Raw genomic sequence first — 17,919 nt, 5'->3', positions numbered from 1 at the left:
AATAAAACATATATTATATTGCGTTGACATATAATAATGTTTGAAGCGAGATTTTACACTCGACTCAACGGATTTTTCTGTCTTATGATGAACCTCCCTCCCTTTCTCTCTCTCTCTATCTATCTCTATCTCTATCTATCTTTCTCTCTATCTATCTATCTATCTACCTCTCTCTCTAGGTAATTAGCATTATGTTTGGGTTTGAAAATTGTCAAGAACAAAGGGTAAAATCTGCCCAATGTTACAAGTTTGCACGTGCTCGTATATAAGATGATAACAGAATTTTCCAATATAACCTACGTAAAAATTATTCGATTTGAATGCAGTACGTATAATTTTCACCTAGAACGTTCGCCTAAATTATACGATTTTGATGCAGTATTCCTATATTTTCTTTCAGGCCTGTCAGCCATCCTTACAGCTCCCCCTCCGTTGGCCTGAATTTCAAAAGAGGCATACGATACTTTTATTTTACTTTATCTTTTTATATAGTTGATTTTAATGCAATATGACATATTTTATTTAACGTTTCTCAATCATATATCCCGCATGGAGTTAAAATCACAAAACAACTCAAGAATTATGTATTGAATGTACCTTTCCACGAATTAAGAAAAATATATTAACTATAACGTTCGGAAAAGTTGTTCGATTTTCATACAAAACGGTAGATATTATTATTAAAGCTTTAATGGAATTCCTAACACTCGGGACTTAAATGGGTCGAAAATTAAAGAACTAATCTACATTTTGCCCAGATTTCTAAAAAAAAAAAAAAAAAAAAAGTGTTGGACGATAACTTCCACAATTCCTATTGCTTTCGTTAAAATTAGTCAAGAATGAGGTGTGATATTACTTTTTTACTTCGATTGAAAGAAAAATATGTTCAACAGTAATATGGCGTATATTTTTGCTTGGAGTTCTCAACAGTGATTTTAAAAGATTTCTTTCGGGGAAGAACTTCGAAACACAAGGGATGAAAAGTAGAACTACCGTACGAAGATACTAGTAACCCACATTCACCGCGATCGGAGGTATGGCTTCGAGGAGGATTTAGAAACTCTGGGAGGAATTCCTTCAGATTGCCCCTGAAATCAACACAGGTTCCCAGTCATTATAATTGCTTCAAGTTCAATTGGTCAATAATGAGGAATTATATCTGCCTCCATCCCTTTCCAATTAAAAAAAAAAAGAATGTGTAAAAACTATTTAAAAATGCTCGCTTCTACAATGCATATAGATCACTAGCTATGTAGGCTATATATATATATATATCATCGTCACTTTATGGATACACGCAGAATTTTAACATGCGGTGTATTACACTCCTTCTACCGACTTGTTCTTGACAAGTTTAAATCCAAACCATTCAAAATCAATCTAAAGATTGAAGAAAGTACATTCCGCTTTCTTTTATTCCTTTTTTTAATTAGTTGAATTGTTCGATTGTTATCGTGAAACAGACTAATGAATAAAGCAACCCACATTATGCTTTATTTTTGTTTAATTATGCATTATTGTTTTCCAAATTATGCTTTGTTATGTTTTATTGTTAATTTTAATCATTGTATTACATTAATCGTGTATAATGTATAGTATTTACTATACATTAAATATTCTAAATACCTTGACGTGTTTATTAATATTTTATGCAAACAGTTTCTTTCATATTAAATAAACGTTCTACTTAATACACTGTAAAGCGATATGCTTTACTCGAGTAACTTTTTTGTCACTTATGTGATCCTTACAACGGTGCCGACTTTTCAAAATTTATGTGGGTGCATATCAATGGCGGGACGCGTTATGTTTTCAGGGGAGTCTCCATGTTTTCTGATTGATATCCTTGTAGATAAAACGTTTTAGGAATACCTCATAAAGAGTTGTGGTGTGGTACAGTAAAATATACCGATAGTATAAGGATAAGTTGAGGCTACTCTAGCTCAGTCGGTAACACGTCTGACTTAAGCGTAAGAAAAACGGGTTCAAACTCGGATCCAAACTAAAAACCTTGTAGGTGCGCCGCACCCACAAGATTATTTGTGTGGGTGCTGGAGCCCAGGAGCACCCACGTAGTCGGCACGCGTGGCTCCTTAGAGGCGCATATATACAGAAAGGGAAAGTAAAAGATACCACCAAAATGTATAGGAAGTGCTCAAGTTCAAGAGGTACACATAACAATATAGTGCGGAGTTCTTGCGTACTATTCATTGTTGACGGAAAGTTTTCTTCTTTTTTCTTTTTTTCCCTTTTCTCTGCATTAAAAGATTACGGCGAAATAAAAATAAGATTTTCATTGTTGCATCGTTACGTTCTCAATGATTTTGCATTGTAAATATTGGTTTAAAAAAATATTAATACAGTATGTTAAACTTGCAGTGAAACAGAATTTTCCCAGAATTGTTCTAGTAGAATTCTCCAAGGATTGTGCTATATATTTTAAATTATGCTTTATGGTTTATTTTCTAAAATTATGCTTTATTATGCTTTTAAAATTTGTTTCTTCTGGATCCTTAGACAACCACAACCACGTTCAAGGTACCAACCATATGTGTGAATTGCTGTTATGCGTTTAATGCCTTTTTATACTTTTGGGTTGCCCTACTAATGAATATCGGTCAGACATGCAAATATTATTTGAATCGAATAATAAACTATCTTACGCTCGATTCAATAATGATTTCAGTTGATAAGTGTGATGCATCTATCTCGTTCTTGCTTAAAATATCTCACACTTTCTTCTCCTTCATTACTGTAGAAATCATTCTCATACAAGTCTCTATATTTCATAATGTTTAAAGAGTTTCCTTCAGTGCCGTTAAAATTATTCCGAACGTTAGTTATTTATTCCAGTCATTTTCATTCTACTCTTTCGGCATTCGATACTCTAATAATTGAATTGATTCAGTTTTACGTCCCCAAGTTCCTATCTAGGCTTAAAGAGACGGCGATGATGAGAATGAAAGAAAAATTGTGAAATGAACGAAGTGAGAGGAAACAGGAAAACCCACGTACATGGTGTTTGTCAAACACAAAACCTGCTTGGCGCGACTTGGGATAGAACCAGTGACCCCACGCACCAGAGGTGAGTGCTATACCACTGAAAATATCCTTGCCTCTTTTTCAGCCGTTCAAGGAACATATCGCAATTATATTCAAAGAATGCATTGCTACAATTGGAACATGGAACTGTTCAAATTTTAAGTTTAGTGTCTTTTTTTCTTTCTTTCTTTCTGCATATAAAAAATCAATTTGAGTTCCAGTAGGTTTAAGTATCTTGCAATCATATTGGACGGAAGTATAATACAAACATTTAATTTGATGTGTAAAACATACATGAAAATAGTTCATCGAAAGAAGAATAATTCTTTCCAGTTCTTAGACTGTTTTTATATTTAAAAATATACAAACACATTGTAGGTTGAGAACAATGGTGCTTCTTCATTTCTCACACAGAGCTTAGTTTTCATGCCTCACACGAAAGATAAAACGAATGGTTAAGTTAGCTACAGCCCACAGAGCTTACATTTTGAGTTACGTAGTTTCTCTAGCCGAGACGATATGATCCGCATCACCACTTGAGCTTCTAACTGCCTGTGGGACAAGGACACAATACAAATCAGTTATCTAATAAATGAGCCCCAGGGTGGGTGCACACAGGAAAAACCGATGTACAGTCTCTCCCACGTGTTGAGTGCTATGTCGTTCTAATATACCGCGTATGCTTCTTTTTTGCTGTAGTGTTTTCTTGTAAACATTGAAACGTTTTCTATTCGTCGGTTTCAGTATCGAACCTTAAAATGAACGAATCAAGTGTTAAATAAGGTTTGGTTAATAGAGTTTAGTCTTGTTCTGATCATTATGAGATTAGAGTTTAGCTTAATAAACATTAAGATCTTATAAAATTATTAGTTAAATATTTGCTAAGCATATGATATTTAATACATATAGGTGAAATCGGCGTTTATATATATATATATATATATATATATATATATATATATATATATATATATATATTGTGTGTGTGCAGTGTTAATAATAATTTGTTTTCCAATAAAGTATGCAAGTAGAAATGAATTAACCTCACTCACGTAGTTTTTTCTTAAATCCAGCTTAATACAAGGGGTATCAGAAAGTTTTATCACCATGAATCAACAGAGATATGGTTGCGTTTTCTATCCTTTCTTAAGACTTCTCTACACAGTCTCCTATAGATTTATACATCACTTCCTCCACCATTTTCTGACCTGTCAAAGGCCGTCATTGTAGAAGTCTGCAGATTGCATGGTAAACCATTTTTCCACCTCCATTATGACGTCATCTGTGTGGTCAAAATGGTGAACCCGAAGTAGATTCTTCATCTGTGTGAACAGGAAGACGTCGCTTACATTAGTGCGTATCAGGTCGTGTGCGGCAACATACATGTCCAATTCTTCATGAAAGATTTTCTACAAACTACCGTATCTGAGTCCACTTTGCTGCATGATGCTGTGAATTGTTATTCATCGGTCTTCCAGGATCAACTCTGTTTTTTCTCACTGGAGCGTCGTCGTCCGTGATTGGAAATGTGACTTGTTTGGAAATTCCTTCAGTACAGTGTCACCATCACTCACGAGCTTCATTTAATCATGAATTTGCCGGGCGCTGTAATCCTTCAAATGCAGAAACTCAATTATTCAACGATCTCCTCCATCTTACATTGTACTGACAACTAATGCCATACATGAATAATTTTCATTAAATCACACATGTAAGGTTTAATTAGGGAATTAGAAATTACAGTTCTGGGTTTGCGACATATATGGCCATCCAGGGGTGGACTGGCTATATAAAGAGGGCGCGGTCACATACTCTGGGAGTGCGCCGTCCATCCGAGACTTTCGCTTGTATCGAATACCCCCTCCTATTAAAAGGAAGTGCCGGGGGGCTTCTCCCGGAAAATTAGTACACAAAAAACAACAAAAGATTAAGTAGCTATTGCAGTTAATCACGATAGAATTATACAAATTCAATATTTTCATAAACAAACAAAGATACTTTGAGTACTAAATATATTAGGCCTATATAAATCTGCACACTTTAACTGAGACTACAAAATTAACACCAGTTGTTTAAATTCTTCGGCTATATTTGTCAACAGCCTAATTATAACTGAAGATTTGAATTAAGTTTGGGGCTTATGCTATTTTTCATACTTCTGTCCTTTTAAAGCTGTGTTAATCATAACATTAATTTATTTATCATCTATTTTTAAAACCGTTGATAAAAAGTATACATGAAACATTTACTACAAATTAACAAAAGTAAATTTAGAATTATATACCTACCTAGCGAAAAAAGAAATTCAAAAACAAAAGTGGAAAATGAAAGTAAAGTCACTGCTTTATGCTTGAAGGAGCCTTCGAATCTCCCTGCTTTTCTCACACATTTCGTCAATAATAAGATTGTTGTCTATTTTGGTTAGAATGTCTCTTTCTGAGTTCATCAAGAACAATGATTCCAGATGTTCATCTGTAAGTCTTGAACGGAGTCTTGTTTTTATGTATCTGAGCTTTGAAAATGCTCGCTCACAGGATACTTGTGTTGCCGGTAATGTAAGGAAATGCTTATAAACTTTGAATAATTCTGTGTAGAGTCTTGAGTACATATTGTACTGCAGAATCACATCGAAGGTGCCCTTAAAGCAAGAAATGTACTTCACTCCATCACATTTTATAGACCTTAAATCCGCAATATCGTCAGTCGGCCTCAAATACTCCTCCTCATCCTCCATGAAATCTTCAGAAAACTTGTCCTCTTCAATCAAATCTTCAATCATACGAACCTCAACAGCTTCTTGATCTTTCTTAATTCTCATGAGGGGATTTTGAAAACTCTTCCCACATTGATAAAAACGAAAGAAGCTCTTCTTTAAGTTTTCCCTCTTCACAATCAGGAATTAATTCAGTGATTCTTTACAGCGACAACGAAGCCAGACTTAAACTCTTGAACTTCTTAGGATCAATACACTCTAAATCTAAGTATAAGCGTTGATTTTCAGCAAATCGTTCCTACATGCTGTTAGAAATTTGGTCTAGAACACAGTTGAAAACGGTTACTTCAAATCTGTATTTACTGTCTTCAATTACTTCATCAGAAGCTGATTCCCCTGCCATTTTCTTTCTTTTTCTACATCTTACCTCAGGCAATTCTGTTTCTATATACTAACTTATTCTAGACTAGGAACATCTGTAATGAGTCCTTCTATACTATTTGACATTTCTGTTGTACAGTGTTCTGCTGCTTTGTAGACTTTGTCAAACTGGTCCCTAGCTTCTTTCAAGTTATTGAAGTTGAGTTGAGGATATCAGGCGCCATACTTGGACATAGTCTAAGTTTTTTGTTTGCAAGTAGTCTGATAAAGGTGTGGTATGCTGAATAATCAATAAAAACATCATAGCCACAATGATAGTCTCAAAGGAGCACAACTTTTGAATGAGAGACATTGCATCTTGTCTGAATTCTTGCGAGTTGCCAATCGCACTTAAAGCTGCTACGAGTTCCACATATACTGGTTTTGATTTTCTTGGTCTGGCATCCTTTGAGTCGGGTGCTCAGTAATGAAAGTGTCCAAATATTTTTACAGCAGCGTTGCTTTTACTTCTCCATCGAGTTATCCCAATAGACTCAAGACGGACGCTTGGGTTTTGATCGAAGTACACCTCAAGTCGTTTCTGGGATTATTTCAAAAATATCTGAATTTCCTGGAGAAGCCCAAAGAAAGATATATATATATAAACACCCAAACTCGGCCAGAGGGCAAGGCCGTAGGCCGAGTAAAGACTGGATCTGGGGGCGGAGCAGTGGGGGTGGGAAAATTGATATATAAAAATCATCCAAAATGACCGATATTATAGTCAAATCTATAAATTTCAGGGTCCCTAAGATCATTATAACTGCATTCCTAAAGCCACAAAAACAGAAAGAGCGAGGCCGCAGGCCGAGCAAATACTGGGATTTGGGGCGGAGCGTGGGGTTGGTAAGGGTGATATGTAAAAATCGTCCAAAATGACCGATATTAGAGTCAAATCTATATATTTAGGGGTAAATCTAATATCATTAATAGCATTCCCACGCCGAAAACAGAAAGAGCGAGGCGGCAGGCCGAGCAAATACCGGGATCTGGGGTGGAGCCCTAGCTGGCCAAAAGCTAGCGAATTTATAAAATAATTATGTATATAGCTTTTTTTTTTAATGTGTTCAGAGAAGAAACTGCGCCTTCTCGAGGCTAAGACGGGTCTTAGCCCTCCCGAGGAGGGCGTAAAGGAACTGATGTGAGGAGGGCGCAGCGGCCATCGGGCCGGTACTTGATTATGGCCAGTCCACCCCTGTGGCCATCTCTCGTATGAAGAATAACGTCACTCGGCGATCACACTACCGAATCAGTCCATATAAAATGATCCAATATACTTTTGTGGTTCCTTAACCATTTTTCCTTTTTCAGATTTGTTTTATATTCTATTACCATATGCATTAGGAACACGAAACTAGCTTTCAAATATTTTAATCCTAGCCCGTTTGAGAATTGCGGCTGTTTTTGTTGAACTTTGTGTGCCAATTAGTGACTGTGGACGCTACTGTAAACCTGTATATCTTAAGACTGAGTTATTCAAAAACATTGCAACAAACGCCATTTTCTACATCATTTTCCTTCTTTAATTATGTCTCTTAGAACAAAGAGCTTAATTGAACCTTAAGAGGTGAAAATTACTCCGTAAGTTTAGTATCAAGATTTAACAAATTCTCGGGGGGCAAGGTGGTTCATTAGCAGAGCGCTTACCTCTGGTGTATAGGGTTTCCGACTAGTTCTCCCGCCAAGTAAGTGTGTGATGGACAACACCGTGTCCGTTGGTTTTCCGGGTATACTCCCGTTTCCTCCCACTTTCTCATTCCTACAGGGTATAATCGTGGGAGTTAAACGGAAAGATTTCTTTTTTTTCTTTTTAGGAAACAAATTATCGTTTTAGAGTTAAAATTTATGATGAAGAAATGAAATATCGAACTTGATATTTTTGTTATGATTACGTATGATACTATACTTTCTATACCTAGAGTAATAACGCTGATATGTGCTTCCTACATTTTTTAATGATTTTTATAGAAATTTTAACATGAAACTTCTAGACTTCTTTTACTCGTACGTAGTGACAGTTATACGATTGATGAAACGCATTGCTGTTTATGAAAATAGCAAAGTCTAGAAAGACCTATGCTAGAACAGTGAGATTTATTACAGACATTAGGTATATGACTAGACACAAACGATTAGAATTACAGAACTGTACATCAACTGTGACTTATAATATTCAGTATCGTATGATTCCACCACTTGATGAGATCATCACTGCTTTACGTCTTGGCATGAATTCAAGAAGGTGCTGGGTATCTTCCTGGAGAATATTCCGCCATGCGGTTTGTACGCAAGTCCACAAGGCATCCACATTTGCTGGTGGGGGACCGTGACGAAGAAGTTCGCGCCCAACCATATCCCAGACATGCTTAATGAATTACATGTCAGGCGACCGGAGAGGCCAATGAAGCAGTAATACCTAGTGTTCTGCTAAGAAAGCTTACATATTCTTCATTACATGTGGCTTGGCATTGTTCTACTGAAAGATGGCGTCTCGAATTGCATATAGGTACAAAAATCTCACCAACATATCGGTTGCTGTTCAGATTGCCTTGGATACGGATGAGTTGTGATCAGATATTGTGACCAATGGCGTCGCACACCATCACACTGGGCGTTTGTCTGCTATGACGCTCAACAATCCAAGCTGGCAGATTGCGCTCACCATGGTAGTGTCGGATGCGTATGCGGCCATCACAGTGGGACAGGTTGAAAACGAACTCATCCGAAAACGCTACATTTTGCCATTTAGCACGCCAGTGACTGTGTTCGAATGCACATATCAATCTGTTGCGTTTGTGGTTCTGGTTGAGGGTGCTGTCGTAATGGTATACGAGCTACCAGGTCATCCTTCAGCAAAGAAGTCGACGCATACATGGCAACATCCGTGACAGTGCTGCAGCATTAAGCCAACACTGTGGATGCCGCTGTCTGGTCCGTTATGGCCATCCGGACAAAGTGTGTGTCATCTCGTGCTGTAGTCACATTGCGTGGCCCAGTCCTCATTCTGTTCACGCATTATTATCGTCCCGGTACGAGCAGCAATTTCGCGATACGACAACCCACTTCCCGCTGACCGATCATTCTGCCCCGTTCGATCTCACCCACCTGTGTATAATTCCCCCTTTGACGTCGACGAGGTTTACTGGCACTTGTCTACGTGTTTGCACTTTGATTTTGATTGACCACTATCCACTGCCTCCCTGCGACATGTACTGATCTTGTATGCTACCACTCCGATCGCAGAGGAGAGGGCGCTGCCGGCCATAATTGGATGCCATCGGTCTGAAATTTTAATCACTTCCTCCTACAACATCTTTACACATATTCGCAAGGTTTGGGTTCATTTGGAATATTCGTTCTGGGTATTGTAATTTTCATAAGCAGAAGTGTATAAAGTTATATATTTAAGAAGAAAAAAAAGATTTTCTTTTTGGTAAATATACTGTATTTAAATTTGCATAGCAATTTATAACTTTGGGTTGCATTTTCAGTAACGAAGAAGTTAATAATAATAATAATAATAATAATAATAATAATAATAATAATAATAATAATAATAATAATAATAATAATAATTATTATTATTATTATTATTATTATTATTATTATTATTATTATTATTAACAAATTAAAAATCTCGGTATTACATATGGCAGACAGCTGAAATTTGGTAATCATATAAATGGTATAGTGCTATCAACGAGAAAACAATAGGTTTTATATTTAATCAATGACCTGATTTTATAAATGAGTGTTCTTATGTGTACTTATATAAGACAATTGTTAGATCTAAACTTGAATTTGGTTCAGTCGCCTAGAATAGTTTGTCCAATATACTTGTTAACAAAATTGAAGCTATACGGAAATATTTTATTCGGCTATTATGTTATAAAATGAAGAAAAATTAGTATTCACATGAGTAGAAATATTGGTTAACTTTTTGGGGACTTCAATCTCTATCGGAAAGAAGGAAATTTAGTGATAAGTACCTTATTCAAATGGTATTGGATAACAAATGTAGTAGCAAATAATGTTAAGAAAATAGGAATAAGAGTACCGATGTATAGTGTAAGGAGTAGATCTACATTGGTAGCAATAAATTCAAAACACGAAATATTTGGAAGAGTGAAAATGTCTCACAATAAATTAAAATGAACATATTGGGAGAAATAACAATTGGGAGCTGGCCATTGACATATTAGCCTAAAGACAGTAACTTCATCCACTTATGTTGTGAGTCCAGGTAAATGGCAACGTTGCCTTTTAATTTAATGTCGGGTGCATAGAGAGTGTACAGCCCGAAGGGCTCGTTCGATTAAAAAAAGAATTCTTTATGTTAGATTGAAATAATCATATTTGGAGATGATCTTTCCTCTTACATTTTTGTTGTAACTCTCATAATAACAGAGTTACCCTATGTCAGGGGACTTTTGAGACAGCCTAGAGAGAGAGAGAGAGAGACCGGGTGGCCCACGCCGCGCATTGAATGAAGTTGGACAACCAACCATACATCGAAGTAAGAGGTGTTGCCTACATTCAAGGGGCATCGTTCTTACAAAAGGACTTTGTCTTCGTATAAACAAATTATATATCATATAGGAATTATATTGGAAGTATCATCCGAATTGTTTTTAGCGATATTCGTATAGCATAAGAGTCGTGGATGTTGTTTAGAAATAAATTGCTGTTCAAAGAAAGTATAGATTTAGCAACAATCTACATTTACAGTAAATGATGTTAAAGAAAAAATAAATAAATCAACACAAAAGTTTGACTGAATAAAATTGCTGAGGCAGGTTACGTGTTTCAAAAATTACTTTATTATGGGATCGGGCTTCGTGGAAAGGATTGTTTAGCATCAATCGTGGCAGAATGTTTCTAATGAAGTCTAGCCTAGATTCCTGAATAATATATTATCAACTAATAATGAAATGCTTAGTAATTAAATCACTGATCTAGTTGTTCACCTATCAAACAATAGAAACAATTTTACTTTAGATAATCTAAACTACACATGTAGTTTCCAATCAGCAGAGATCAGTAAGTTCTAAAACAACCACTAAGTAAGGTATCTTCCATCGAAAATAAATAATCTCTTTCTATGTATCTAAATCTTCGATGCCAACTAATTCACAAAATCTCCTCTTTCATTTAACTGACGTAATCCAGACATACCATATAATAACTCCAAACATATTAATATGAACATTAGAAATACAATTAAGTCATATGGTAACCATCTTGTTTATTTAAAAAAAAATAATAATAGTACACGATCCTCATTTGCAGAACTTTCCTAAAGAAGCATGCACACCGAAGCGATCGATAGAGAATATTAGCAAACGATCATTTGGAGAACATTCGTAGATGTTCATTGCCATTCCTTACTGTGAATTATGTGCGTCGTTTACAACACCAAAACAACTTACGCTACATATCTTAACAACTCAGAGTTATTATAGACAGGTGTCGAAATACCATACATAAGTGCATAGCTCTACACGGTTTATTTCACACAAAGGTTGAATTTTAAATAATCTATACTACACTATCTTGAACATTTATGTTCATTTCATTTACGAATAATAATTATATTAGTATGTGCATAGGACATAGGAACTGACGATTAGCATTAACACAACGTGGGAAAATAATAAGTTAAGCTAAATATACTCGGAATAATCCGGAAACAAATACTAGGGTCAGGAAGATGACAGGAGTGACGAATATAATCGCGGAAATAAAATAATTAAAAAGACAGTGGGCAGAACACATTGTAAGAAGAACTGATGACAGGTGGACAAAAGCAACCCTTGACGGAATACAAGAGTCAATGATTGATCTAGAAAACATCCTAATACGAAATGTTATGACGAAATTAAGAAGTACTTTGGGTTAATATCAAACTTCTGGCAAAGACAGATCGGCGTGGAGAAATATTGGAGAGACCTTCATCCAATAGTAGATCAGTAACGGTTAGTTATGATGATAATGAATAACACTACTAATCATCATTATCTTATTAGATATGGGCCGCGAAAATAACAAATAGTCCTACTAGGGATTCATTAAATTATCGATAATTATAAATACAATTCATTGTGCATGCAATTATGTTCAAATAAGCAAACAAACACTGAGCACTGAATTTATGGTAACTAAAGTCCTGTCTCCTGCATGTTGGATGGTTGCTTTACCACTAATCCTGTTCTCTGATCAATTCTTGCGTTTCATACGTGCATTATTCGTTTGCCAAAGTCTGGCGACGCTATAGTCTCCAACAACTTTCCATGCTTTCCTTTTAGTGTTCCTCCCAGTAGTAGGTGATCAAATGTTTGTATACAAAAGACACCAGATAGACATGTTTTCATATGTTTGGTAATTTTTTCCCAAGCATATACGCATTTTCCTATATTTCCAATTGGAATTGCGTAGAAGTTCAAGCTCCACCACACGAAAGTTGTGGGCGTATGAATCTGACACTTCATTTCAAAGTGAATTTATGAATATTACTTTCCAGATTATTCGACATTGCAATCCTGTAGCCTTTTTTAGTTTTACGGGATGATACCTCACGAAAATAGAGAATAAAATAGGAATCCAGTTGTTGGGCAACATCTTTAGAAAAGTAAAAACCCGATTTACTTTAACAGCCTTTGGGAGAGGCCTTGATATGAAGGATACTTTCTCGAGGATACCTGTGAATTTGAATTATTTTTTGCTTTACAACACAGAGAAAAAGAATGCAAATGAGAATTAACATCTTAAGCGATAAGAAGTTTCCTGATTGTATTTGTGTTAACCCGCCAGGGTCATTCATACAAAGGAACGGACACTATCTATGTGATGTGTTTGTGCCACGTAAAGACACGAGCTCTTGTTTAATGTAATGCAATACGGCATTTTAAATGAAATTGACAAATCACTACGACGCCCACATTGGGCTGCGACACCTCTGGGAGCCCCAAACATAGTTTGACATTTATGGATTATTTACTGAATCAACTCGCAGTAGTTTATTATGGTAGTTTAAGTAAGACGCCTTAAATACCAAGAAATGTAACAAACATGACGAAATAAATACCACTACATACTTACTATATGTCGGATGTTCTTGGAAATAAACAATGACTCTTTCTACATTATCCTCGTTACCACGTACTGGTCTGTGTCTTCTTGTTTGCACTTTGTATAAATCGTGTGTCCTTATTTCTGTACGTCTAAATACATTTACTGACGGTGATCCTTGCATTGGGAATTGTTCGTGATGTAACCTTCGAACTTTAGACGCATTTCGCTGTGTTTCTCCATAAATAAGTAGCATTTCCGTGTACCCCTCACCAGCACCTTCGACACTAGCCATTTCGTCACAAATTAAGTCACTTATTACTGATTACGACTACTAGTGCAACCTATGACCATCATACAGACATAAAGGCTCAAAAAAATACGTTCGTTGTTATTCGCAACCTGGGAGCGCCGTGGAGCTAACGTGACAAAATGCGTCCGAATCTCGGAGGTTATATCAGGAAGATTTCCAATGTGATGATTACCGTTAGTGCATGTATTTAGATGTAGAGAAATAAAACGTAGAACATACGACTCATACGAGGTGCAAGCAAGAAAACACGCCAGTACATGACAACGAAGATAATGCAGGAAGAGTGATTGGCTATTTTCAGGAACATCCGACACATAGTAAGTATGTAATGACATTTATTTCGTCATGTTTGTTACATTTCTTGCCATTTAAGGCGCCTCACTTAAACTAAAATGAACTACTGCGAGTTGTAGTTTGCTTAAATAATCCGTGAATGTCAAATTGTGCGCCGGGGCTCCCGAGGTGTCGCGGTCCAATGTTGGAGTCGTAGTGCTTTGTCAAATTTAAGATGACGTTTTACATTACATTAAATAACAGCTCGTGTCTTCACGTGGCGCAGTTATCTCACCATGGATAGTATTATTCCTTTGTGTGAGCAATGCGAGAATGGCCCTCAGGGGTTAACACGAACACGATCAGAAAAATTATCATCATTTAAAATGTTAATTTTCATTCTCATTCACTCATTCATTCTTTATTCATTTCTCTCTCTCTCTCTCTCTCTCTCTGTGTGTGTGTGTGTGAGAGAGAGAGAGAGAAAGTGTGTGTGTTGTAAATAATTCAATCTTACAGGTGTCTTCGAGAAAGAAACCTTTCTAACGGAGCCTCACTCAAAGGCTGTTAAAGTAAATTGCCTATTTACTTTTCTGAAGATGTTGCCCACCACAACTGGGTACCTATCTTATTCCCTAATCGCTTGGTATATCACCCCCAAAAAACTTTAAATGGGCTTCGGGATTGGAGATGTTGATTAACTTGGAAAATAATATTCGTAAACTTACTTTCAAATGAAATGATAGATTCACACCTTCACAATTTCCTTGTCGTGGAGTTTGAGCAACTGTACATTTCCAACCGGAAAGATAGGAGAATGCGTATGAACTGGAAAAACTAAAAAAAAAAAAAAAAGACCAAACATATGTAACCATGTCTCTTTTGTATATAAACATTTGGTCACCTCCTACTGGGTGTAACATAAAAAAGTAAAACATTTCCAGAGGAAGATGGGGAGTTGTGAGAGACTACAACGTTGCCGGACTTTGGCTAGATATTAAAAACGAATAGCGTACCCATGGAAAGCAAGAATTGATGAGAGAGTCTTACTTAGTTTTAAAGCAACCATCCAACATGCAGGAGACTGGCCATCAGTTCAGTGTTCAGTGTTTCTCTGCTTCTTTGAAAATATTTGCACACACAATGAATTGTCTTTATAATTATCAGTAAGTTAATAAATTTCCAGTAGGTCTACTGTATTTTCGTGGCCTGTATCAAATAAGATAATTATTGCTATTATTATTGTTATTCATCATCGTCATTATCACCCATTCTCGGTCCAGTGCTGGATGAAGGTATCTCAAATATTTCTCCACAACCATCTATCTTAGGCAGTCCATTTTCAAGTTAACCCATAGTGCTTCATCATTTCATCACACCATCCCGTATTAGGACGTTTCCTAAGTGTCTTCGTGACTATTTGTATCCAGACAAGAACTGCTTTTTGTTCGCCTGCTATCAGTTCTTCTTATGACGTGTCCTGCCCACTGCCTTCTTAATACCTTTGTTTTCGTGATTATATCCGTCACTCCCGTCATATTCTTGATTCGTGTAATTTTTCTTATCTTTTCGGGGTTATTCCGAGCATATTTAGCTTAATTTATTGTTTCCGTACATTGTGTTAATAAAAACCGTCGAAGTTCTTATATCCTGTGCACGTAAATAGTATAATTACTATTCGTAAATGGAATAAACATAAATGTTCAACATAGTATAGTATAGATTATTTTAAATTCAGCGTGTGTGTGAAGTAAATTATGTGAAGCTACGCACAATTTGAAATCTACTTGTGTATGATATTTCGACACCTTATGACAATTCTGACTCAAATTAAGTTGTTGCTGGTGATGTAAATGACGCACGGAACTCGCAGAAAGAATTGTAATGCACATCTACGAATGTTCACCAGATGCTAATTTGCTAGTATTCTATATAGAATTCTGTGTTGTTCACTTTGGTGTGTATGCTTCTTTAGGATTGTTCGGAAAATGAAGATAACGCATTTTTATTTATTTATTTATTTGTTAAACAATATGATTTCTATATGACTTAGTTGTATTCCTAATGTTTGTATTGATGTATTTGAAGTTATTATATGGTATATCTGAATTAAGTCAATAAAATGAAAGAGGAAATTTTGTGAATTAGTTGGCACCCAAGATTTAGATATGTAAGAAGAGGTTGTTTATATTAGATGGAAGATGCCTTATTTAGTGAATGTTTTGGAACCTACTGATTCCTGCTAATTGAAAACTACAGGCATGGGCGGAGTTTAGGAATTACCTTTCGTCTGTTGGGAGGACACGGTAAACACAAATAAGAATTGAAGGATCTTATAAGTGACATTTTTATTTTTTGTCAAAAAGTTGGGGGACAATGCCCCATTGTATGAATGCCCCCATTGTTTCCCCATAACTCCGCCCATGACTACAGGTGAAGTTTAGATTGTCCAGATGGCTTATTTTGTTTAATTGGTGAACAAATTTGATCAGTACTTTGGTTACTAAGCATTTTACTGATTGCTGGAATATTATTTAGGAATTACGGCTAGACTTCATTAGAAATACTTACTCACGATTAATGCTAAACAGACGTTTTGTCATGGAGCTCGATTCCATAATATAGTAATTGTTTAAACACGTAAACAGCCTGAGCAATTTTCTTCACTCGAACTTCAAATATTGTAAATGTAGATTGTTAAATATGTGCTTTCTTGAAACAGTAACTGATTTCTATACAACTTCAACGTCTCTTATGTTATACGAGTATGATTTGCCTCTTCTAGTATTGGTGAAAGTGATTCGCATGATAGCTCCAATATAATTCTTAAATGTAGGATATACATTTGTTTATATGAAGACAAAATGTTTTTCTAAGCATGCTACTCCTTGAATGCAGGCAACCCAGCTTGCTTCATTGTATTATTGGTTGTCCAACTTAACCAACTATACGGCGAAAATGAGCCATCTGATATTCAGGGTGTCCCAACTGAATCTCCCTATTTTCATTTCTGTATTTCTCCCACACTATTTGAGATATCCAAATGAACTAAAATGCACTAAGAAGGTACACTCATTAAGTTTGTATACATATATCAAGAAAGTCAGAACACTTCAACATGTGCCCCACCAGTCACACGAAGGATATCCAGGCGATGTTTCCGAAATGCGCTGCACATTGCCTTCTGATACACTTTCGCGACCACCATCCTGCTTTTTAGCCACTGAACCAGTCGCCAGGAAATTTTGTTTCCATACTCGAATTGTTTTCGCATTAGGGGGTTCTCTCTGGTATTCCTGGGGGAATCGTCGTGGCACTGTGACAATAGAACCAAGTTCTGCATATCACCACACTACCTGCGCTTTTTCTGCGTTGGTCGCCATGTCACTGTTCCTGCTGCCACCACCACCTGGCGAGATTTTTCGGATCGACAAATTTCTATAAAGACTCTGGTGTTTATTCTGCTGTATTACATCTGGAAAGGAAAGAAATACACATGCATTAATTTACCAGCACGAAATGAAAATAGGGCGATTCAGTTGGGACACCCTGTATATATGTATATGAACCACCTGATGTAAAATTAACACAATGTATTGCAATTAAATTAAGAATGTAAAACTACAGTAAAATTCCAAACTATGCGAATTTAATAGTCGGACTTGAAGTAGTACATCCACAACTACTAGTTGCAATAAATAAAGGAAATCAAATATGTCAGTTTATCGTCCCACGATTATCCCATTTACGTTAAAGGAGACGGATGATTAAGGCAAGTGAATGATGGTGGGGAAATCGTTGGAATGGGAAAATGGGAGCAAATGGAAGTACCCCGTGAAAACTAACGCACACAATATTGTCCACCACAAACTTGAATCGAACCAAGAACCATACTCACCAGAGGTAAGCGCTCTACCACTGAGAAACCGAGCACACCGAATGGTTACAATAGAATAATAGGATCAAAGATTGAGCCTGTTCCTCAAACGCTGAGTCAATATTAAAAAGCCATTAGGCCTACTCGCTATCCCTCACTGCTTTTGTTGTATGTCAATAGATGTTGAAACCGGAAATCGTTAATTTGAACAAT

At 36.2% G+C, this 17,919-nt stretch overlaps 1 protein-coding gene across 23 annotated transcripts in view; it reads left to right on the top strand.

Moving 5' to 3' along the window:
* Window positions 1-17,919, top strand: part of FoxP (forkhead box transcription factor P) — a 1,320,908-nt gene that overhangs the window by 617,120 nt on the left and 685,869 nt on the right. The window lies entirely within an intron of this gene.

The sequence above is a fragment of the Thermobia domestica genome, chromosome 6, assembly GCF_964235325.1.
Source record: "Thermobia domestica chromosome 6, izTheDome1.hap1.1, whole genome shotgun sequence".
NCBI classification, from domain to species: Eukaryota; Metazoa; Arthropoda; class Insecta; order Zygentoma; family Lepismatidae; genus Thermobia; species Thermobia domestica.
The sequence above is the reverse complement of the archived record's forward strand: the minus strand, read 5'-3'. Positions and strand labels throughout refer to the sequence as shown.